This window comes from Bubalus bubalis, chromosome 14, assembly GCF_019923935.1.
Source record: "Bubalus bubalis isolate 160015118507 breed Murrah chromosome 14, NDDB_SH_1, whole genome shotgun sequence".
Classification (NCBI taxonomy): Eukaryota; Metazoa; Chordata; class Mammalia; order Artiodactyla; family Bovidae; genus Bubalus; species Bubalus bubalis.
This window is the reverse complement of record NC_059170.1, coordinates 2,835,611-2,858,780: the sequence shown is the minus strand read 5'-3', so window position 1 is coordinate 2,858,780 and position 23,170 is coordinate 2,835,611. Positions and strand designations below refer to the sequence as shown.

Here is a 23,170-nt window from a genome sequence, read left to right as displayed (position 1 = left end):
ATATATATGTATATATATACATATATATATAATAATAATGATAAGAAACAGCAGCTAATATTTAGTGCTGATTGCATATGAGCCTCACGTGAATCCCTCCTCTTGTTCTCGTGACCACCTTCAGGGTCGGTACCATCATTATCCCCATTTTACAGATGGGAAAACCAAGGAGAGTGACAGGAGCTCATTTATCCACCTACGATCAAACAACTGGAAAATGGTACCGACGAGTCATCCTTCGTGTCTGACCACTGCTCTTCACTGCGCTCTGTGAAGTCAGGTTCTAGCTGAACCGTTTAGGAATGTGAAATGTTAAAGAAGCCATCCAGATGTCCACCATCTCTCCACCGCCTTTTCCAGAGGGGAGAGAGGCGGTGGCCTCCGGGAGTGGGAGGTGGAGGACCCAAGGTCTTGCAGCTACTGTCCCCAGTCAGCAGGAAGTTCTTTGGAGATTCTCTGCAAATCTTGCATGCCCGGCATCCTATGTCGTATGGTGATGGGAAGCTGAATAAATTCACACTTGGGTTGTTCTTGGTCTGTCCTGTGTAAGACTCTGGGGAGGTACGCGGAGTGAACATTTCTTGAGTGAGTATGACAGTTTGAAGTCTGAAGTCGAACAAATCTTGGTACTTCTGCTCCCTCCCTCCAAACACAGGTTGTCTGATTTCTTTCTAGCTATTTGCCTGCTAGATTTTCCTTCCCAAGCTATTATATTGGTGATTTTCTAACTTTTTCTTCTCTTCTTTGAGAACTCACTAAGATTAAAGCCTGGATAAGCCCCTTGCATCAATGACATTCTTTGCACATGTCTTTCCTGTGTACCTAACAAATAGTCTTGAGAGCAGACACTTGGCCAGGAAGGTTTCAACTTTAACAAAACAGTGTAAATGTATTTAATAATGTGATGACCCCCAATCCTTTTCTTTCCTCCCTGCCCCATCCTCACTTTCTCTCCCATCCATCCACACATGCATTCAAAATGTTTTCAAGCAGTTCAGTTGCCGCTTAATTCACTTAAAATCTAATGTTTCGAAGTTTGTTTCAAAAAAATTTTTTTTATAAAATTGTAATCAGGGTCATAAAGAGTGTATCAGTTGTGTTTCAAGACCAACCCAGAGAATTCTACTTAACACTTATTGTAAAAATGTATGAAAATTACTTATATCACTGTTGCAATAATAGTCATTAAACGTTTTCACCCAACCTTTAGTATTCATGCCCCAAAAGACATAAAAAGAACACAGAGATGAATTTTTGTAGCCATTCTGAAAGACATCTCCATGTATTTCTGAAGAATTTGCAACAGGAGCACACATTCATGTGCCCATATTTGCCAGGCACAGAAGTAAATGATGGAGCTAGACTGAGATCCAGGCGATAGGGAGTGCTGGGGACTGTGGAGACTGAGGGCCAGGCGATAGGGAGTGCTGGGGACTGTGGAGACTGAGGGCCAGGCGATAGGGAGTGCTGGGGACTGTGGGACACTACGTGCTCCAGCCCCTTTTAATGTTTATTTGTTTATTTATTTATTTTTTGGAGTTCTAGCCCCTTCTAATGTGCACAGTGGCTACGCAGCTCCAGCCTGTACGCACCACTTAGGAATACATCATCTGAGTTGCTGCATCTGAAGGATTCAGAAATCCAAATTTCAAAGTAAGTGTTTTTAAAGCAGTACAGGTTAAACAAAACGCATATGGCGCTTGATTTCAGGCTGGGAACCGCCATTTTGTGACCTCAAATTAGAGGTGTATGTAGCAGATAATTTTCTCTGGCACAGATCTATAAATAGCATTATTCTAATACTGAGAAGTCATACTGGGAGGCAAAGAAGAGGTGTTATTTATTTATTTTTTTTTTTGGTTGTTTTGACTCCAGCATAGACCAAAAAGAAAAATAGGATTTTTCTGAGTTAATTGAGTAGAGGTTAGGATAGCAAGAGGAGAAAATAAAAGAAAGAGCAGCTATGTAAACTGACTTGTTATGGACCTTAAATGTTCATTTGTTTGTCCGACAAATACTTGAGCACCTACTAAGTGCCAGGCACTGGAAAGTCATCAGTGAGCAAAGTTGACGGTAGCTTCCTGGTGCTCACAGACACGTTATTCAGTAGCTCTTTAATTGCCATGCGATCGATGATGTGAAGGCTACCCTGAGCACGTCTAACAGACCGCAGGGGAGCTGAAAAGGTTCCTTGGAGGAAATGGCATTGAACCTGATGTTTGGGGGCAGAGGCAGAGCTGACCAGACTGAAGAGGCCCGGTGGGGCGAGGCAGTCCCAGCCCCAGGACCTCCGACGCTCAGGTCCTGGTGGGAGGGCACAGGGCGCTGCGAGGGGCTGCAGGGGGCGGCGTGACTGGGTCACGGGCGCAAAGAGTGCTGGGCACGGGGAGACCCTGGCGCCTCTCAAGGACGCATAGCTGCGCCTTGTCTTCTCTGGAAGACTGTCTGCAGCACAGAACCTGAGCTACGAAGAGTTAAAACAAAAAGGAGAGGGATATGGCGTGGGCAGAGGACTTCCAGAATGAAAGGCAGGAAGTCATAGAACATGTGTCAGATAAAATCATTTCTCGGTGACAACACCATTGTGGAATAGTTAGTTACCATCCTGAGGAATGTGCTGGAAGAGAGAGGAAAATGATAGTCATCTAGGAGAATGAAAGGGAATGTGTGTGTGTGTGTGTGTGTGCCTGTTTATGTAGTCTCTGTGTGTGTGCTTACACACTCAAGTGGCATATCCTCATGCAGAGCGTGAGCATGACATGGTTAATGATTAATATCCAAATTAGGTTTGGAGAGGGAAATTAAGATAATTAAAAAATAATCACGGAATACAACACAGCAAACTCACTGGCCATGTTTCTATCTTCCTTATACTCACAATGCACCCCACTCCAGTCCTCTTGCCTGGAAAATCCCATGGGCGGGGGAGCCTGGTGGGCTGCAGTCCATGGGGTCGTGAAGAGTTGGACACGACTGGGTGACTTCACTTTTCACTTTATACTCACAAAACTAATAAACGAAGTGCAAGTTGACTTTATGAAGCCTATTTGGGAAGAAAAAAAGCATCTTATGTCTCAAATTGAGGAACCAATTCCGTTGAATTGTCTGGAGGTTAATACTGATATTCCAGGCTAAATGATTAACTTAAATCAATGCATAGTTAGCCTTGAATATAGAATTGAGAGTGAAAGCACATTTCATAGTTTTGAGCATGGTTTCCTTAGTGACATAAACAGTGTGTGTAGTCTATACGAAGAAGATGAGGGGGAAAGAGGGAAAATGCTAAAGAGAGAGGAGAGAGAGAAAGTAAAGGCATTTCAGGAATATAGTTAACTGGGTCATTGGGGATTGGGTGTCACTTGAACTTAAGCCTGTGGTTAATTCATGGCTTATTCTTCAGGGATGACATGGGCAGGGCAGTTATTGAAATCATGAATTGCTCCCTTGTCCTGGGCAAATAGAAGATCCTCCTGGTTGAATAAAATTGTGGGAGAAGGCATTTGATAGGCTCATAATAGCCTAACAGTCTGAGTGGGTACCCTGCCCCTGGCTGCCAGAAGGGAGAACTTTGGGGTATTACATATTTTCAGCAAAGGAGGGAAATTAAAAAAACAATTCTAATGAACAAGTCGTTTTTTTAAAAGGGAATTGACACTTGCTACTTAAAGCATTTTCAAAACGAATGTCAGAAATAGAGCTTAGTGTCACAATTTTAATTCAAAGTAGGGGCTGAAATGATAATAAGGAATTTGAAGAGTTTTAGAGAAAAAAATAGCCAACATAAGGACCACACTAAGCAAGAGTGACAGGGATCAATTATTTGTGTTTTAAAAATAAGGAGAGAGAAATAGATGTATAAATTTTCAGTGATATTATTTTTAACTCAAAAGTTTAGGAGACTCAAAAGGAGAGAGACATTCTGAGCCCAAAAAAAAAAACCACTTTTCTTCAAATTCAGACATTAAGGATATCTTGTGGAAGGCAAATTTCTACATTATTTCAATGACAAATGGTCAGGCCTTGGACCAGTCACCAAAAACAGTACATTATTTCCATGCATGTAGGAGTCCTTCTGCACAAAATTCCGGAATCCAGAGCTCTGAGTACTTTTTTTGTTTTGTTTTGTTTTTTTGCTATTGTGACTCCATGGAACCGCAAGCCTTCAGGATGTGTGTGTATTGGCATCATGACAGCGCCATCCTCGCCTGTTCTCTTGGTCTATTAGAGACCCGTACAGAGGCTCTCAGCCAGGAGGGTACCCTCCCCCTCCCAATCTCGCCACATGCTTCTAAGCAGATGTTGACCATCTCCTCCTTCATCAACAAAACCAGTCACTCAGCAGCTAGAACCATAAGCCAGATGCCACAGTCCTTTGGGTGCAGCCAGAGAATTCGAATCCCTAACCATCCGCCACGTTGCCGCACGGCAGAATGAGAAAAGGCTGTTCTCGGAACGTTTCCCCATTTTGATGGACTCATCCAACCCCCACCCCCACAGTCCTTCGCGTCTAAGCACACACTTCTGAAGGACTCAGGGCACAGAAGGATCTGCCCGCCCACCGCATTAGTGACTCTGAGTGGAAAGCCTGACTTTACCGCCCAGTGGTTAGAACCAGCTGCAGTTCCTCTGCTCAGAGTCCATGTGTGCCCAGCCTCTGACCTTTAGGAGGGAATTCAGTGGTCTTCTTTTTCTTGGCCAGCGGGGTTGGAAACAAAACAAAATAAAATGCTGACGTGCTGAGTTATGACAAACCAAGACACATGTCACAAGGGGGAAAATGACAGCTTTACTGCCGCGGTGATTATAAAAACGACGCAAATTAACCACCAATATGGTTATACAAGTAGAAGGGAACAACTTTATTGCGCTGTGAATTGAAGACCATGAGCATATTTTAGGAGTGTCAAACCTAAGAAGCTATAGATTTCCCCCAAATTGCCACTAATTGATATCCTTCCAACTTTATTAGTCTTATTTTCCAACCAACTTGAACGCTTTACCCGGAGTTATTTTCCCCTCTAGAAAACTTTTATTTTGTAAAGTTGAACATTCTCCCTATTCATATTCTCTGTAAGATTTACTTACCATAACAAAACAGTCACATTTATAACTTCATCAAATCTGGCTGTTTAGACAGAAATGCTTATAAACAATGATACCAGTAAAATCAAAAAGTGAATGTCATGTTTGATAAGTTTTATTCAAACAGTTTTTTTATTAGTGTGTCTTAAATTTTCAGAGAAATACACTGATCCAGCTTGGCCTGAATTTTGCTGTGTAAAATTCTCTTTCGCTATATTTTAAGTTGTGGAGCCAGGCAGAACCGTCATGAATGGATGTATAGACAATGCACTGTGCATAGCTGCCCCGTGTCCAGAGCTACAGTTTAACTCCTGAGCATCCTCATTTGATCTCAGCCTCAAATGTTGCAGCATTAGCTGAGAATCTCATTGCTAATACCAAAGACAAATGATTGAATCCTTTTATTTCCAATGAAACAACAGCTAGATAGATTAATTCAGAGTTTTAAATAAAATAGGACTAACACCACTCATTCATTCAATGCAATGTGATTATATTATTGATAAAAAGCTAGTACCTTATATTATATTATATATATATTATATTATATTATATATTATATATATAATATAATACCATATATTATATGCTGTATAATCCCAGTAGTCCAGAATTAGCAGAATGATATCATTTTACACCAGGGAAAGTGTATTAACAAAAGACATCTCTGAAGACAAATTTCATGAATATCAGACGGCACACAGGAGTATATGAAAACTTGCAGGAGTGTAATAGGATCTCAAACCTTTGTTTCACGATTCAATCAATAAGCAGATGGCTGAATATCTACATATTGTATTTGAGTTACGAAAACTGATCTGTAATCAGTTTTCAAACCCGTCCGTGTTAAGAGCAGTTTTCTTTAAACTGGGAAAAGCAAACAACTCCACAGCTGCCTCTTGAAGCTGGATCTTTTGGCCAAAGAGTGCGTGGCTCCTTCTCTTTGAGTCCAGTTCGTCATTTGATTTCCTGATCGGGTTCTTTTACTCTGCGCCTGGCATAATCTATACACTTGACAGAGCAGTCATGAGCAGGTGCAAACATCACCACATCACGGATGAGACGACGGAGCACAGAAAGGTTCAGAAACACGGAGTCGCAGGTGGCAAGTGGCGTGGCTGGGACTCCGCCCAGAAGGTCGGTTCTGAAGCCAGTGTCTTGATGGCTCCAGTATGGTCCACCATTCTTCAGAGGGCTGCTAGAGACTTACACTTTAATGTAAACTGCTTTGGGGGTGAACAGCCCTCTCATGCAACAGTGATACCCAGGACTGACAAGTAGCCCTGCATCCTAATTACCACTGGGATCACCTCGATATTCCGTAAACACCTCAAGGTGAACTTGTCCGACCCTTATCACCTCCCATCACTTTCCAGTCTGAATTCTCTCCTTCCCTCTCCAGTTGGCCAATCAGTCCCCCTTCGTCAGCTCTTCACTCACAGATGGTGTCTGACTCCTTGCTGCTCAGAATGTGGTCTGCAGACCAGCATCAGTGGCATCCTCTGTGTTGGTAAGAAATGCAGACTCTCAGGCCATCCCCAAACCGAACGCATCAGGCCCTTCATCTTAACAAGATCCCCATGCAATTCAAACCCATGTGAGATTTTAAGAAGCGTGGGTCTGGTACCTGTCTCCCAGACAGCAAAGAAGCTAGCCAGTGTGGAATATTTCCTTGGTTTGGGAGTATTCTCTTCTCCATCTCACTCTCAGTTCAGTTCAGTTCAGTCACTCAGTCGTGTCTGACTCTTTGCGACCCCATGAATTGCAGCACAACAGGCCTCCCTGTCCATCACCAACTCCCAGAGTTCACTCAGACTCAAGTCCATTGAGTCACTGATGCCATCCAACCATCTCATCCTCTGTCATCCCCTTCTCCTCCTGCCCTCAATCTTTCCCAGCATCAGGGTCTTTTCAAATGAGTCAGCTCTTCGCATCCGGTGGCCAAAGTATTGGAGTTTCAGCTTCAGCATCAGTCTTTCCCATGAACACTCAGGACTGATCTCCTTTAGGATGGACTGGTTGGATCTCCTTGAGAGTCTCCAAGGGACTCTCAAGAGTCTTCTCCAACACCATAGTTCAAAAGCATCAATTCTTCAGCACTCAGCTTTCTTTATAGTCCAACTCTCACATCCATACCTGACTACTGGAAAAACCATAGCTTTGACTAGATGGACCTTTGTTGGCAAAGTAATGTCTCTGCTTTTGAATATGCTATCTAGGTTGGTCATAACTTTTCTTCCAAGGAGCAAGCACCTTTTAATTTCATGGCTGCATTCACCATCTGCAGTGATTTTGGAGCCCAAAAAAATAAATTTACACTATTTACACTGTTTCCACTGTTTCCCCATCTATTTGCCTTGAAGTGATGGGACCAGATGCCATGATCTTTTCTGAATGTTGACTTTTAAGCCAACTTCTTCACTCTCTTTCTCTTTCATCAAGAGGCTCTTTAGTTCCTCTTCACTTTCTGCCATAAGGGTGGTGTCATCTGCATATCTGAGGTTACTGATATTTCTCCCGGCAATCTTGATTCCAGCTTGTGCTTCTTCCAGCCCAGCGTTTCTCATGATGTACTCTGCATAGAAGTTAAATAAGCAGGGTGACAATATACAGCCTTGACGTACTCCTTTCCCAATTTGAACCAGTCTGTTGTTCCATGTCCAGTTCTAACTGTTGCTTCCTGACCTGCATACAGATTTCTCAGGAGGCAGGTCAGGTGGTCTGGTATTCCTATCTCTTTAAGAATTTTCCAGACTTTTTTGTGATCCACACAGTCAAAGTCTTCGGTGTGGTCAATAAAGCAGAAATAGATGTTTTTCTGAAACAAACAAAAAAGTGAGAGTCCATCTCATGCTAGGGCTTCCATGTTTCCTTACAGGAGCCTCGTTTATGGCCCTAAACACACACGCACGTGTGCTTTTGGGAAAGAGGCACTCTCCAGTTGCTCCCGTCTCTGTCCCACCCTGGCCCTTCCCAGTGCCCCCTTCTACCCGTCCCATCTCCCAATTCCAGCTGAGATTGCCCTTCTCCAGTGGGTTCCACTCTTTTAGATTTCAAAGAACAGCAAAATGTTTAGGAAATTAGCTCCAGGTCGCTTTCTTTCTTATTTTGCCAAGTTAAAATCGTTAAAATAAAAAGAAAACTACGATTAACCAGAACTATCCCTTTATAGTCTCAGAATAAAGCATAGGATATTTAATTGCATACTTGATAGAAATTCACTTTTTTTTTTTTTTCTTGTTTCACAATATTTTTCCCCCCTGTTTCACCTTGACCTGATTAGAAGATAAAAAGTTGTTGAATAGCCTCCCAGACTAATATTTATGGATCACTTCAGATTTTGTATCCGTTGTACTAAAAATGTTGGAGGCAGGGTCCAGACCTGTCTCTCTCTCTTTCTCCTTTGGACCCCCTGTTCCCAGAAAGCTTTTATTGTCCAAACTGAGACAAGAGAAGTGACTTCCTAACAATTACTTCCCAACAGACTGTGCTCATCAGTGAAAGTTTCCTGTATGAAAATGCCACGTCCATGTGTGCCCTCAGTAGCTTCTGAGGTCAAGCATTTTTATCCCACCGGTGGGAAGATCGCCAGCTCTATGGAGAGGAGCTATGTAGGGAACAAGTGCTAAAGCGTGCACAAGGACCCGAGCCTGAAAATTCTGCTGTTTTCTGTAAGAACAGGAAGCGGTTCTTCGTTACATCAACTTAACAAATATTTATAAGAGCATTGACCATGACCTCCAGACTCAATGACAGCCCATCATCCCTTAGTAATACCTCTCTGCTCACCTTATAGTGCAGTAGGACTACATCTGTTTTGTTCACTATGAGAGATTCCCTGCAGAATATCACACAAAAATGGTGAGGATTAATTGTGGTAGTTCATAGTAAGAGGTGCTAAACACAGGCTAAGTATAAAAATAATTAAACTTATTTAATTATCAGTGATATCATAGCTTCCTGTTACCTATGTGACTAAAGAAAAACCTCCTTTGCTTTGCATTCAGGCCCATGGATTCATTCATTCAAATATTTATGACATACCTACTGTGTGCCAAGCAGTATCACGTTCATTGGAGATACAGGAGTGAAAATGAAAGATGACACTTTCTGTTGGCATGGAGATTACCTTTCATGACCTAAGAGGGTGGGTGAGGATGAAACAAGGACCTTGTGTGCATTAGTCGGCTTGGCTGCCACAGCAAGGCGCCATAGGCTTAAACACAGACTTTTATTCTCACAGTTCTTGAGGCTCCTGGATCAGAGTGTCAGCATGGCTGGGATGCTGGTGAAGTCTCTCTTTCTGATTTCTTCAGGTAGTGAGGAAAGAGAAAGGAAGCCGTCTCTTCTTAAAAGGGCAATAATCCCATTCGTGAGGGTTCCACTCTCATAACCCATTGTTGTTCAGTTGCTAAGTCATGTCTAACTCTTTGCAACCCCATGGACTGCAGCACACCAGGCTCCTCTGTCCTTCACTATCTCCCAGAGCTTACTCAAACTCATGTCCACAGAGTCAGTGATGCCATCCAACCATCTCATCCTCTGCCGTCTCCTTCTCCTCCTGCCTTCAGTCTTTGCCAGCATCAGGGTCTTTTCCAATGAGTTAGGTCTTCAAATCAGGTGGCCAAAGTATTGGAGCTTCAGCTTCAGCATCAGTCCTTTAGGACAGACTTGTTGGATCTCCTTGCAGTCCAAGGGACTCTCAAGAGTCTCCTCCAGCACCACAGTTTGAAAGTTTCAATTCTTTGGCACCCAGCCTTCTTTATGGTCCAACTCTCATAACCTAATCATCTCCCAAAGCCCCACCTCCAAACACTGCACACTGGGCTTAGGGCTCCACCCATGAATTCAGAGGGACACAGTTCAGTTCATAGCAGCATGTGGAGTCATTTGACAAGTACCCTGCATGTGGAAGAGGCACAAAAATTCAGCCTCTTGTCATCTATTTACCAAGTATTAACTACTAACCGGGAGCACTGTTGGAGTTTGGGGACCATGCTGACCTGCTGCCCCCTGATTCACGAGCTTTTTAGGCAGAGCTCTCTTGAGTCCTGGGCTCTCTCTCTTCTCCTCCTGATTAAAGCTCCTTTCCTTCCTCCACAACCCTCCCCACCCCACCTTCTTTTTTCCATTCTAGAAAATGTGCCCTCAGCGTTTTGTATCATCTCTGTATCAGCATTTACAACTCTCTGTGTTTTGCATACAAGTTGGTGTCTTTCAATAGACTCAAGGGCCCTCAAGGTCAGGGACAAGAACTTAATTGTCTCTGTATCTCACCAAATTCTGCACACCTCCCCCAGCCCTCCCTAGAAATGGCCTTGCACAGAATGGATCCTCTTTAATACTATTATTATTAGGTGTGGAACGAATGGATACTTTTATAATGTCTGTCCTGTGCTTGAAACCCCCAGTGGCTTCCCACACTGCCCTTCAAGCCTGATTCTTTACCCTGCCCTCTCCCCTGCCCTCCTCCACATTGGGCAGCACCACCACCTCCCTCCCCTGCCCACACAGGGGGCCTCTCTCTCTCTTTCCTTCTTTTTCTGGAAACAGCTCATTTGTCTCGTTCTCCCAGGCTTTGTGCTCGTTCTCACCTTCACTTGTGATGCTCGTTCTTTGGTTTCCCGTTGCCTGGGCTTCTCCTCTGCATTGTCGCTGTGACCTCCTCCGAGAAGCCTGAGATGCCTCTTCTGAGTCATTCTCTTTCAGTCTTTTCAGGCTGACTTTTCTTCATAGCACTTATCGTGTAAAGTCATCTTGTTGTATATCTTATTTCTTGTTTCTATAAGAATGGTGGATCTTTAAGCGGAGTGTTATTTTTCCCTCCCAAGGGATATTTGGCAATGTCTGGAGATAGTCTTTGGTTGTTACAAGTGCACAGAGGGTGTTACCAGCTTCTAATGGGTAGAGGCGAGGGATACTGCTCAACATTCTACCATGTACAAGACCCCCACCCCCAGCCAGTTCAGTTCAGTCACTCAGTCGTGTCCGACTCTTTGTGACCCCATGGACTGCAATACGCCAGGCCTCCCTGTCCATCACCAACTCCTGGAGCTTGCTCAAACTCATGTCCATTGAGTCGGTGATGCCATCCAACCATCTCATCCTCTGTCGTCCCCTTCTTCTCCAGCCTTCAATCTTTCCCAGCATCAGGGTCTTTTCAAATGAGTCAGCTCTTCACATCAGGTGGCCAAAGTATTGGAGTTTCAGCTTCAACATCAGTCCTTCCAATGAATATTCTGGTCTGATTTCCTTTAGGATGGACTGGTTGGATCTCCTTGTAGTCCAAGGGACTCAAGAGTCTTCTCCAACACCGCAGCTCAAAAGCATCAATTCTTTGGTGCTCAGCTTTCTTTATAGTCCAACTCTCACATCCATACATGACAAGTGGAAAAAGACCCCTCCCCCACCCCAAGGCAAAAATGTTATCTGGTTTATGATCAGTACCATCAAGATGGAGAACCCTTGGGCTGGACTATGTGCTGTGAGGATGGGTGACTTCTGTTCTGTTTTGCTGTATATTCTCATGCCTCAGATGGTGCCTGAACAGAGTACTCTTTACCTGTTTGCAGCATGGATAAATGAATGTGACATGGGGGTCTCTACCTTATGATTTCTGATAAAGGGAATCTGAATTCAATGCCGGGCCATTAGACATTCTCCAGTGAAATGACTGTGTTCATTTGTGAGTGATCACGCTGCTGGGACAGGACCAGAGGGTGGGAGCTGGGGAGGGCAACTGAGATACTTAGATACTTAGGATAGAGATACTTAGGATAGTATCTCTATCCTAAGGATACTAGAAGCCACCCATTGCCAGCCTGCCCCCCCATTCAAGGAACTCAGTGTAAGGATAGCACATTATGACACAAGTGTTTTTCAAAGGTTTTTCCAGGAAGGGAAGAATTAAAAAAAAAATTATAAAAAGACTGATTTAATGATAAATAATCATACTCTTCCTCTGACATTAAAGGGCATCATTGTCTCATCTAAGCGGTGTAAATCATCGTAATGGACAAATCCTTTAAAAGTAACATGGAATTTAAAAATGGAAAATATGGGGACCTCGCAGGATGACTGTGAAAATCATCCGTTTATTATCTAGGTGTGCTTAATAGTCTGCTGCCTGATGGAGACTCATTTGCTAACCCGGAGGAATGGCTCCTTTTCCAATTCAATCACTGAGGCGAGCACCGCCCAGGACTTCTCTTCCTTCCTCCCACCTCCTGTCGCCCCCCCCTTCCCCCTCTCCCCCACCCCGTGACTTCTTTGTCACTGTCTAGAGAGAGTCTATCAGCAGCCATAACTCCCACGAAAGCATCCACCAAGCAGTTTCAGAGGAACAAGGTAGGTTCACCAGGAGGCGGTGCAGTTAGCTACAAATCAGCCTTTAATTGCCGAGAATGACTCATTTGAAAGGGATTATTAGCCGAATGTTAATTGATTAGTGGACTAAAGCAATTAAAGTGAGCAGAGCCTTACCCTTCCTCCGCCCAGACTCAGCCCAGAATCCTTCCCCCATGTGGCTCACCCTGGTTGGAACTCCTGGTCCACAGAGAAACAGTTTTCCTCTATGGTTTCCATACTTCTATGAGAGGCTTTGAAATCAAGAAATAGAAGTTAAACAAGTGACAAAAAAGACAACCTGCTATTTTATATGCCTCTGTTTGACTGGATCAGCTACGTTATGCTGCTATAACAAACAACGCCCAAGAGACAATGACTCAGGACATCACAATTTTGCTTTTTGCTCATGCTACATAGTGAGTTGCGGGTGGGGGGCTGCACAGGTTGAATGCCCATGAAGCTGACCCTGCATATAAGCAACCACCACCCCCCAAACACAATGACTTACGACAAAAACTTGCTCTTGACTCATTCTGTTTTTGTTGTTAGTCACTAAGTTGCGTCCAACTCTGCGACCCATGGACTATAGCCCACCAGGCTCCTCTGTCCCTGGGATCTCCCAGGCAAGAATATTGGAGTGTGTTGCCATTTCCGTCTCCAGGGGATCGTCCTGCCCCAGGGATCAAACACATCTCTTTCATCTCCTCAATTGGCAGATGGATTTTTTTTTTTTACCCCCTAGCCAACTCTTTACTCTTGCTATTTGTCAAATGTGAGTTGGGGGTAGTGAACTCTGCTCAACATTACTCTGAATTGTAATGAAAAAGGATGTTGTTTCCTACCGTGAACTTGGAGGAAGAGAAGAACACAAATGATGTGAACATCATCGTTATCCCAGTGCCTAGCCCAGTGATCATCATCATCACCCTAATAATTGATGCCTTATTGGGGTCTGACCGTGGGCCAAGATCTGAACTTATCACTGTACGTGTGTTATCACTCTACACTTTCACAACAACTCTGTGAGTAGAGGGTGTTATACGGCCTCATTTCTGCAACGAGACAGTTATCAGGCAACTTGCCCAGTGTCCGAGCTAGTCAGCTGGAGAGCTGGGTCTGAACTTAAGTTTGCTTGACTCTGCTGCCCAGGCGTCCCCACCACACCTGACCAGTCCTGTTTAGTAAGTTTCCTTCTGTCTTCTCACTCAGGAGCTCTGGAATTGGAATGGACATAAAGTTGGTGGTTCTCAATTCTCAACACTTAGGTAGCTCATGAGCCAACATTTTACTTTAATAGCTATGTATTTTTTGTAATGTGTATTTGGAAAAGATGTAACTAACATGGCCAAAGCATGGTCTAATGGACATTATTGCTTAATTTGAGGCTTAACTAAATTTTTAAGTTTAAAAATAGTCAACTTTTAGAATTAGGTCGATCTAATAAAAATACTACACAAATGTAAGAAAATTGGGGAAATAGTACACAATTGATGGAGGTTTGAACGGACTGATTTTTTTCATGTACTGAGTCAATTAAACAACTTAATATTTGCTGAGTCTACTCATGGGCTGAAGAATCCTCACACATTTCCTGCCCATCATCTTCCCTCTAACTCATCCCTGCACCAGTGGTTAAGAACTTCCTCCTCTGGTTTCAGGACATCTTGCATAGTTTGTTTTGTTGTTGTTTGTGTGCTCAGTCGTGTCCAACTCTCTGCGACCCCATGGACTGTGACCCGCCAGGCTCCTCTGTCCATGGGATTCTCCAGGCAAGAACACTGGAGTGGGGTGCCATTTTCTCCTCCAGGGAATCTTCCCCACCCAGGGATTGCACCCACTTCTCCTGCCTTTCCTGGCTTGTCGAGTGGATTATTTACTGCTGAGCCACCAGGGAAGCCCCTAGTGCAGTTAGGACCAATCGCATTGTCTAGAAGTGTTTATATAACATGTCTGTTTTTCCCAGTTGACTACGTACCTCTCATGGGGTTTTATTAGTTTTAGTATTTCCAGATCCTGGCCCAGGTAGATATCTTTAAATAAAATCATGGGCATTGTATCAATAGTCTTGTTCTGTAAGTAATAAGCAAAATATTCAGTTCAAGCTGGCTTACAGGGAACTCACAAGCTCATTGATCTGAGCGCCCCAGAGGGCAAGCTTGATCTAGCAGTTCAGCAGTATCACCAAGAATGCAGCTTCCTTTTGTCTCCCAAGGCTGCCTTCGCACGGGGCCCTAAGATAGCAGTTCAGCAGCATCACCAAGAACGCAGCTTCCTTCTGTCTCCCAAGGCTGCCTTCACATGGGGCCCTAAGATGGCGGCTGGAGGGCCCTGGAGTTATAAACTTCCGTACTCGTATCCAGGAAAAAGTGTTTCACTTTCCGGTCTTGCCCGGAATGCTGTAGGTAATCACTCTAACTGGAACACCTTCCGTCTTATGCCGAGTGTCAAGACGATCTCAGTTTTCAGGGACATGAAATGGGCTGATGGTTAAAGCCTAGGTCTCCTGCTCTATGCCCAGACCTGGAAGTGGGGTCTCGGTTCCCAGAATCCCATGAGTCTCTATGGAAACCAGGGACTGGAGGAGGAGGCGTTAGGGAGGGTGCTGGAAGGCAGCCAGCAGAGAGTCACTGCAGGCAGATGGACAGAAATAGGGGTCTCACTCCAGCGAACATGGAGCATGTTGTAACTGATATTTAACACCCCCACGCCACCTTGAAAGCGATTGCTTTGTCTCTGTCCCAACACAGGCTGCGCTGGCCTTTAAATCTGGTCACCAACAGTGCAGAAGGGGCTTCACGGCCTCCACCCTTGCACTGTGCTTCCCTTCCCTGGGGCTTTGCGTTTGCACTGCCCTCTCCAGCCCCCTTTCCTGGTTCCACTTTGCTGACAACAAAGATCATGGAAAAGCTTAATTCAGGACGCAGCTCTTATGTTCTCAACTCTACACTGAATCCTGTTTTGTTTCACCTTGTTAAAAACGTCTTCCCCAATTTATCTTTCAATTTATTTTTCTGGGTGTTCTTCCAGTTTAAAAATACGTTGGGATTATTTTTAGATCTTAGTCATTAGTGCTGAGAGACTGTTTTCAAACAGACTTGTTCTTTTCTCTCATTTGTTCAATATTTGATTCCTTATTTAAAGTGCTTTTCTCCTCTTGGGCTTTCTTTCCACAAATCTAAACATTGGGAGAAAAACGGGGGGAACAGATCAGCTCCCCATACTTGCAGAATTTACAGCAAAATGTATCCTCCTTTGGGGGGCAATTTGGCACATAGATTAGAGGTCACAAATGACGATGGCCTCGCTGTTCAAATGAGATCCAGCAGTTGGGAGGTTTCATCCTTTGGGTTTATAAGCCTCAGTGTGTCAAGACTCAAAATCAGCAGTGTCCTGGGCCTCTGAGAGAGGGGAGACGGGAGCGCCTACAGGTCCTTACTGAGGGAGGGCAGTGCCATCCGAGGAAGGCATCATCCAGGGGAGATGCCCGTGGCACTGACCCCATGCCAGCTCGTGTCGTGTAGCGGTTAGGATCCCGGCTGCAGGCGAATCCACATCCACCATTGGGAAATTATGTCACCGTGGGCGAGTTACTTGCTTCTTCCAAGTCTCCATCCTTGTTGGTAGAATCAGCATCCAGCAATAGGATTGTTTTGCGGAGTGAATGAATGCTTGAGTTGGCAAAGCGTTCAGCACAGTGCTCGTCCAGCAGGAAAAGCCTCCTAAAGGTTGGGTACCACTCTCAGCATCATCATCATCATTATCATTGTTATTGTTAATTCTGTAATTTAGGATCTATATTAATTTTTTCATACAAGTTGTTTCCTTTCCCCAGTCTCTGTTTTTCTTCGTCTCATTTTACTTAGCATACTTCCCGCACCCTTGCAGACTCCGTCAATATTTGCCTGGCTAACAAAAGCCACGGAGGGCAAAGGTGCTGGATCCCAACTCACACGATAAGCCAGGATCCGAGGTTTGAGAAACACCACCGTGATTTCTGCTACCTGTGAGAAGAACAGAAGCCACTGGTCTCTGACTGTTGTCAGCCCCCTGATAAAGATGTGTCTCCTCTTTCCATTATTTGCTTGTTTATTTATTTTTGACCACACCATGTGGCATGCAGGACCTTAGTTCCTCAGCCATGGATCAAATCTGTGCCCCCTGCAGTGGGAGCACAGAGTCATAAGCACAAGCCCGCCAAGGAAGTCCTGACTTTCCATTTTTTAAAAGCCCACTAAACCCAGGTTTGATCCTGGGTCGGGAAGATCCCTTGGAGAAGGGAATGGCTACCCACTCCAGTATTCTTGCCTGGAGAACTCTGTAGACAGAGGAGCCAGGCGGGCTATAGTCCATGGGGCTGCAAAGAGTCAGATGTGACTGAGTGACTAATACTTTGACTTTTCAAGGTCTGAAGTGTGCATAGCCTTTGGTAACTTCAGCAGGAATTCAACAGGAATTCAGGTAACATCCTGGTAGAATTGCCCTGATTTTTGATGCAGATTCATCTGTCTTGACAACCAAACTGAGTGCTAGGTGGCAAGAGAGGACTCCTAGTTACAGTTATGTATACAGATATTTGGTGTGTTTCAGGCAAGCGAAAGAAACAAAGTTCCATTGAGGTTATCTGAAGGAGTCTTGGAACCTGAGTTTGTTTTTGGCTGTTTCTCTTCTTCCTTCTTCCAAAAAGAATGGAACGGGACATTCAACAAAAGACAGAAATAAAATGATGAAAGTAAGGGAGGGGGGAGAATAAGAGGCTTGTGATGAAGGGACTGATCAGTTGTACCAGCAAACCTCAGCTAAGCAGAGCAACTTCAGCTGAGCATAGAATGAGTCTCAGATGCTTGCTCCCTGGAAGAAAAGCCATGACCAGCCTAGACAGCATATTAAAAAGCAGAGACATTACTTTACCGACAAAGGTCTGTCTAGTCAAAGCTATGGTTTTTCCAGTAGTCATGTATGGATGTGAGAGTTGGACCATAAAGAAGGCTGAGCACCGTAGAACTGACGTTTTTGAACTGTGGTGTTGGAGAATACTCTTGAGAGTCCCTTGGACTGAAGGGAGAGCCAGTCAGTCCATCCTAAAGGAAATCAGTCCTGAGTGTTCATGGGAAGGACTGATGCTAAAGTTTGATGTGAAGAAGTGACTCATTGGAAAAGACCCTGATTCTGGGCAAGATTGAGGGCAGGAGGAGAAGGGGACAACAGAGGATGAGATGGCTGGATGGCACCACTGACTTGATGGAATGAGTTTGGGTAAACTCTGGGAATTGGTGATGGACAGGGAGGTCTGGCATGCTGCAGTCCATGGGGTCGCAGAGTCAGACACGACGGAGCGACTGAACTGAATTGAGCTGTGTCTCGGAGGCTCCTGGCTGCACAGGGAAAAAGAGAAACATGGCGGGTCCCAGGCCCCTCCTTCTCTAATAAGAAAGCAGGCACATTCATCAGTAAAGACAAACTATTTTCTAGGACTTAAACCCTATGAGAAATTTATCATGGAGGGCCTTACATAAGGTACATGAGTATGTATATTTAACACAGATCTCCAGTGTTAGCCATGGGATTTATCTGCCTTTTCGGGAAGTAAATCTCAGATCTCAGCAGGTTGACAGTGTCTCTTCAAATTTACAGTGTCAATGTGCAGGAAAGTAGCTGCCTCCCGTACCTCGTTTTACTGGACCGTCTATCAATATTTGATCAAATTGGGCCAAAGTTTCAAACTGCCCTTAAATTATACCCAGAGAAAGTGCTTGTACATGCAGAATGCCTGAGTGGGCTTCAAAATTGAGTCCTTGTGAGCTGGAAGCATCTTTTAAAAATATATCTACACCATTTTCTCCAGTCCCCGTCCCTCCCCAGAATGCTTATGATGTAAATCTGTCTGCAAAATCCATAGTTGGTCATAAAAATGCCAACCACACTGGCTCCTTCCACACACAGGCACTCAGGTTTTCGATGCAGAATTGTGTACCTCTTTGTATATACCTCTAATTGTACACACAACTAACACGATTAGTGTTGTTCACAGAATATGCATGTTTGAGTAAAACAAGAGTCACTTTGAGTGAGCCTAAAGGATCAGTTGAAATGATGAGATGTCATCTGTGCTCTGCCTACATCTTCGATATTTGTGTGGAATAATTACATGAATAGGTCCAATGGTTTTATTGCCATAGAGATGCATTATTTGTTATCATTTGCTTTCTTGTCTCCACTGGGCTTCTAGGCTCTGTTGGAAATGTACTCCTCTGAATAACCCCAGTTACTCCCATTCGATCCAAAAGTGATACCACCTAGGAATATTTTTCCTCCATCCTAGAGCAGTCTTCCATACTCTTAAAATCTCTGGAAGGAAGCCTTGCTGCAATTAAAACAGTCTCATCCATGGATGCATTGCTTCCTGGGTGTGTCGTTTCTCCTGCGTACGTAAGAACCTCAGAATGCCCAGTGTGAAACACTCAGGCTTGGTGTTCATGACCACAGTCACCCAAATAAATGCTAGAGCCTTAGGAAGAATCAGAAATAATAGATGACTGCATTTGGAGGCAGACTTCTCTCCAAATATTTTTTCCTCCTAATTGTTAAGTATTATGATCTCGATATAAACCTCGGGGTTCAGAGCGGTTTCCCTCTTTGGTATCTTGCCTGTTAATCAAATGGCTTTTGCAATGTACATTTTAAGTCTGTACACAGTGGTGCATTATATTCAGAAAACTAGACGTTGTAAGTGCTGGAAGCTGTGACGGTGCCATTAACATAAAGCTGCTCTGGCTCATATGATCGTTCGTCTCTTTTTTTTCTTTTTACTAGTTATCAAGTTGTCATGGTTCAAATGTCATTTTTCTCCCTTAGAGTTAAAAACAACAACAATAGCAAAAGCAGGTGAAGTGAATGTTTAGTATAGAACCAACCCTGTTGGAAACAGGAATATCAAGGAAATCTCTTCTCTCTGGGGTTTGCGGGTATTTTGGAAATTTTCTGCTGTTAATGAAGGGGCAAACTGTCCTCTAGGAATGAGCGTATTGGTCAGCGATTTGTGAACAGTCGACGCGGGGAATCTGCGGAGGGTATTTTCTGTGTGCCCTCTCTTTGCATCATTAGTGTTAAATGTCTGTCAGCCTTTCCGTTGTAGACTGTAGTCACTGTTTTTCTGGGATTTATTACTCAGCTCTGAAAACTGGCTCTAGGCTACAAATTGCCATAAAGGGGAGAACATTTGTGGTTTTTTTTTTTTTTTTCTTACTGAAATAGTGTGGGTGGAAAGGAGAAAAAAATTCATCTCATTCTCTTATTTTCTGAGTGAAAAAAATATGGCAGTAGTTATAACAAGAGCATATGGTTTGATATTTTACCAAAGTAAATAAATATATCAAAATTATCTTATCTCAGAACTGTTGGATGATGTAGAGGGGTGATCATCGTGGGTCAGGCAAAAACTTCATGTTTTTAGGGGAAGCCAAATCATACGCTCTCCTTTTAATCCGGCTTTTCTTGATTTGTGTTTTAAGGGAAGTTTCCTTCATTGGCTAAACTTTTATCTTGTGCCCCAGAAACAGGCATGTGTGATAACAGGATACATAAAATGTGGTCATTAGACTCTGACCTCAAAGAGCTCGGGGTCTTGGTGGGGAAACGGGCATTCAACCAGTACTCTCCTAACATTCTGTGCCTTGTAGGTAAGCGTAAAGCGTGCAACTCTAGAATGTGTATATTATACATTTATCGTACACGCATACACAGGACAAGTAAAAAATGTGCTTCATTAAAATATGTACAAAATGGAAATTTTACAAGATTTAGATATAAGTAATATGTTTATTATATATAAATATATCTAATATATGTTATATACATATGTGTGACCCCATGGCCTGTCCTTGGAATTCTCTAGGCAAGACCACTGGAGTGGGTGGCCATTCCTTTCTCCAGGGGATCTTCCCCATCCAGGGATTAGACCCAGGTCTCCTGCATCAGCAGGCAGATTCTTTACTGTCTGAGCTACCAGGGAAGCCCCCAATATATATGTATGTATAAATATATAATTTGAATATTATAATTATAATTTGAATATTATAATTTGCATTTTGTATTTATATTATATTTTATACATAGCCATACTTTTCTACTTAAAATATTTTTTTAAACTCTGAATTTTATTTTTTAAATTTTTACAGTGAGAGCAAACTGGTTGAATATGGTTAGTAATTTTTTAAGACCTCGTGTGTCACTTCATGATACGTTGATTCAAACATCTGGCTGTAAATTTTATTGTTGTTGATACTTGGTTTAAACGACTGTCCCAGCTGAGGCACACAGAAATGCATGGATCCAAACAGATTAAGCTCGGGTGATAAAGTCTGGCTTCACAGGCACAGAGGAGCTGCGCTGCCCGGGCAGTGGCTAAGGTCCGGGGAGGGAGTGGAGGGTCGTATCAACCCTCCAGCCCTGATCCTCCGTCCCCTTCAGCATAGGGCCGTCATCTCACGGGTGACAGCTTCACGTCTAGAGCGAAGCAAGGCACCAACATCAGTGTATGTTTTCTTACTTTTAGACAAAAATTACTATTTTTTTACAAACAAAAAATAGAAATACATATAAATTCAACTTCATATATGTTTTTCTGTATTAAAATAGATCCTCTTTTGCACCGCTGGGGGAATGCCAAGACCCCCCACCCCAAAAAAAGACTAATTACACGAATTGACGCCCATCAGCGTGCAAGAAGCTGTGACGTGGGACAGCCTTGCTGCCAGGCGCCCCGTGCGCCTGCTCTTGGGTCACTTTTTGTGTCTCTAAGCAGGAAATCACTTGCAGCTCTGAGTCAGTGAAGCCAAAGCTTTCTCTCCCAGTGCATGCAGAGAGGCCGCTTGAGTTCACAGGCAGAGGCCCTGACCACGACCATAATTGGAGCCAGTTTGAGATGAAGTTTGCAAGAAGGCAAAATGGGTTTTGCCGAGGCCCCCTCTACTTGTCTGTGGGTTCTCTCTGTAACAGCACCTCATGTCTCAACTGTGGCCCTAAGATTCCTGCAGAAATCAGGTTCCTTAAGCATCTTCTCATATTCATTTTAAAAATAATATTGTTGTTCTGTTGTTATTATTACATCGAGAAACTCATTTTTCTTGAGGCATATTTAGAAAATTCAGACAAGCAAGAAAGTAAAAATTACCTGTCACAGCCACACATAATGGGATGTTGGCGCTTGTTGTTTTGCCTTTCTGTACATTTTTAAGCTTTAAAAAAAAAAAAAAAGAAACATTGCTATACTTAAATTATATACCATTTTAACATCCTCCCCTAGTTAAATATATATCCTTAAGATCTTTTTTTATTTCCAAATAGCACTATAGAACCTGATTTTGAATAACAAATCGCATCTCATTGAATGGATATCTTCTAATTCACTAAGTCAGTCGCTATTGTTGGGTCTTTAGGTTGTTTCCACCCTAAAACCTTTTTTGATATCACAGCCAGTAATAAAAAATTATGATTCTATTTTTTTAAATTATAGCTAAATATTTGAACACATTCTAAAATTATTTTCTGAGGGTTAGTTCTAAAAAGTAGAGTTATTGAACCAAAGGATATGTCTGCGTGTTCGGGTGTACTTTTCATACTTATTTTAAATTATATGCATGTATGTGTGTATGCATTCATGTGTACACACACAGACATAGCTATATACAGACATATATCGTATATACATGAAATGAATATTTATTAGCTTCATCTAATACATCTAGTTCTTCCATATATGCTGTTTTAGCTTGTGTACCTTATGAAATGTGTGTGTGTGTGTGTGCTCAGTTGTATCTGACTCTTTGTGACCCCATGGACTGTAGCCTGCCTGTCTCCTCTGACCATGGGATTTCTCATGCAAGAATGCTGGAGTGAGTTGCCACTTCCTTCTCCAGGGGATCTTTCTGACCCAGGGATTGGACCCATGTCTCCTACATTGGCAGAGAGATTCTTTAACATTGAGCCTCCAGGGAGTTGCTAGATCTCTCAATTTTTTTAGTTCATGCAAAAATATTTTTTAAATTGAAATCTCACAGAAGACTAGTTATTAAGCACACTAATAAAGGGAATACCTATGAGCCCACAACTCAATCTAATAAAATATTACAAATACTGTTAAGTTTCATGTGTGACACCCCCCCCCCCCAATCCAATGCACCCTACCATCTGCCACAGCCACTGACTTGAATTGGGTGTTTATAATTTCCTTGCTTTCCTTCAGTTTTACCATATGGGTGTATCTCCCAAAACAACATGTTATGTGACTTATTGCACATGTACAAGAAGACAAGCACGAAAATATTCATAGAAACATTCCTTGTATTAGCCAAAAGCCTAGAACAACCAAGTATCTATTAATAGGAGAATGTAAAAATAAATGTCATATTCATACAATAGAATACTATACATGCATGATGCCGAATAAGCCAGCTTACATGAACCATATGAGTGTTTCTTAGTAACAAAGTAAGTTCCATACTATAGAAGGATAATATTTTCTTACAAAGTTCAAAGTGAGATAAGCTTTCATTTTTCTTAAGGAATTCTGGAGAGTAAGAGTGATTGTGATGCATGCCAATTTTCTAAATGCTGGAAACTAATTTATTGCATTTATAAACTATTGTGTGTGCCAAACAAAACGTGTATTTGGATACAGTTCTTCCTGGGAGCCCTTCGCTTCTGACCTTTGCTCTGAGGCCTTAGATCAACGCTTGTTTTTGTC

General features: G+C 43.0%; 1 protein-coding gene and 1 long non-coding RNA gene across 3 annotated transcripts in view; both read left to right on the top strand.

Annotated features, from left to right (window-relative positions):
- Positions 1 to 530, top strand: part of LOC123329110 — a 2,148-nt gene extending 1,618 nt beyond the window's left edge. The window contains exon 2 of the long non-coding RNA XR_006639921.1: positions 156 to 530. This is a non-coding gene — a long non-coding RNA (uncharacterized LOC123329110). The remainder of the gene's footprint in view (positions 1 to 155) is intronic.
- TSHZ2 (teashirt zinc finger homeobox 2) overlaps positions 1 to 23,170 on the top strand; it is a 493,538-nt gene that overhangs the window by 32,238 nt on the left and 438,130 nt on the right. The gene's annotated exons all lie outside the window — the stretch shown is intronic.